The sequence below is a fragment of the Mixophyes fleayi genome, chromosome 4, assembly GCF_038048845.1.
Source record: "Mixophyes fleayi isolate aMixFle1 chromosome 4, aMixFle1.hap1, whole genome shotgun sequence".
Classification (NCBI taxonomy): Eukaryota; Metazoa; Chordata; class Amphibia; order Anura; family Limnodynastidae; genus Mixophyes; species Mixophyes fleayi.
Window position 1 is genome coordinate 338,287,224 of NC_134405.1, and position 2,437 is coordinate 338,289,660.

Consider the following 2,437-nt stretch of genomic DNA (forward strand, 5'->3'; position numbering starts at 1 on the left):
AGCGTCCCCCAATTGGAATCATCAAAATGGATTTAACATAAGTACAAAAATCCTCTCTCTTATTCGTTCTGGAGCCCGATTAGGGATTCAAAATTGTTGATGAGAGCAGTGGAGTTAGAGCATCCTTGACATGCAGATCGGTTAGATCCAGACATTCCACGTACAGGCCAAACGACCAGCTCCTATGGGGCCCAATGAGTTGCACTGACTGATGAATGCACACGTAACAGATCATAGTCACTAGCGGACAGGATTTTCCAGCTCTCCTCCCTGACAGCGGATTGCTCCAGATGGCAGCTTCCCATTGTTTTCAGCCTATATATGCACCGATTTATCACCAACTTCACCCAAAACCAAACTGGCCGTTCAGCTCGCTGCCTGTCTGGGTACTTTTATAGTGAAACAAAGACAAAAAGTAGACCCCACACAGCCCCTCACATCTGCTCACTGACCATTACAAAGTCATTCTTTAAGTGACTCATACCGTATATTTGTCTAATGTAAATATTAATGGAAGAATGTTAAAAGCAACACAAAAAACTAGCTAGATATATAGAACTTTCCAGGGTTTCTATACCTTTGAGAGTTCTCTCATCACTCAGATAGAGGTAGCAGACAATTCCCTGAATTTACCCATGAATTGCACAAAGGGATGGAATAAAACAATTAGGTTAAGCACAATTAACCAAAGACATTTTTAAGGTACCCCTAAAACTGATAGTTTTGTGTGGATCATGTTGACCCCTAGTATTGTGAACTACATGTTTTGTATTCTGTTTTTATAGAATAGATTAGACATGTAGCAATAATAATTGGGGCAGGAGAAAACCAACACGATCATATCATCAGGCAGAATGGTTTGTTTTGTTGCCCTGGGGTAGAACACAAAGTTGCCCACTCGATACAATAGTACCTGACGTGCAGAGCTACAATGTATCCGAGGACAATGAGGATAAACATGTCTGCCCGATGACACAATACAAGGCTGAAATGTACTGAAGGTAGAAAGACAAAACAATGTATTAAATAAAAAGAGCAGGAGGACTTGTACGGTCAGTACACTAAAAGTTATCTGAAGGTGGAAAACACCTTTATATATGTCTATGAATACTGCCTATAGATCTTGTATATAATGTTATTGTGAGAACGATTAGCCAGATTATTTACTAATAGCCCTACAAACAAGAAAACACACAGTACTTCAAGAGTTAGAGGGTCTTTGGCCTGCAGTATACTGCTGGTCGCAGAAGTAGCAACTGGACCAACATTGGAGCATGTGTGACCTGAAAACCACTACAATGCCTAATAATAAATAATAAATAATAATAATAATTTAGAATATTCAAACCACACTGATAAACACAAAGAAAAAAAAACCCAGTGGTGACAGAAGTGATCTGAACGTTAGGCCCTACGAGTCGAACCTCGTCCATATTGGAATCATCAAACATTGGCTCAGTCTTCCCATGCTCGTGCCAAACAGCAGGGACTCATGGACTAAAGCTTTCAGAAGAGAGAGGACGGACCCAACAGGTCTGGAAAGATATAACAGAAGCATCCACTGACCATGACCTGGTCCGTATAGTGCAGCAGGATAATAACTCATCTCACATCCAAAGGACTGCATAGGTCATAGAAAAGAGGCTTCAGGTATTAAACTACTGCGGTGTCCAATGAAGCGTATTTAGGACAGAGGTCTTTTTTTTTTTAATAGTGCTTTCCCTTTGCAAAATAAGACCTCTATATTTTTATAAATTCAGGTTCTAAATGTATTTTTTATTTTTCCAAAGAACTCTACTGCTGTCTTCTTTTCTAAATAACAAAAATAGCGAGGTCTATAGGAACCAGACAATTTCCATATCGGCCACATTAAACTTGGACCTTGACCATTAACAAGACAAAAGAAGAAAGTCTAATTTTCCATAACACCCAGAACTGTTCCCCCTCCCCACCAACATTTTTTTTTTGTTTTACCTAAAAATAGATAAATAGATACAAAATAAACAAAATTACAATAAGTTTTTTTTAAAACGCTTAGTGAGCCCTGGTCAACAAACAACCAGCCGAGAGAATGGGAGAGAAAACTATTTATACAACAGTCAGTAGTCACAGGAAGAAGAAGTGAAAATGAAAGTATCTAGTCTTCCAATCTTCCTCAGGATTTTCCTCAAAAGAAATCCCACAAGGGCCAAACGCTCAACACTGCATCCACCATCAAGACACACCGCACTCGTGGTGCCAAATGTCCGCACCATATAAAGTTCAATCGCAGTCGTACGTGGGAACTTGTCTATTCGTGGTGTAAATCCATCGATGGCGACAGCCGGATTCAATGTTTCTGCCCCTCTGGTAAACCGTGACGTTGGAAGCATTCGTATCACAAGGCTGGTCTTCCGATGCTTTCTTAGGTAAAAACGCAAAAAAGGGCATCCGAACA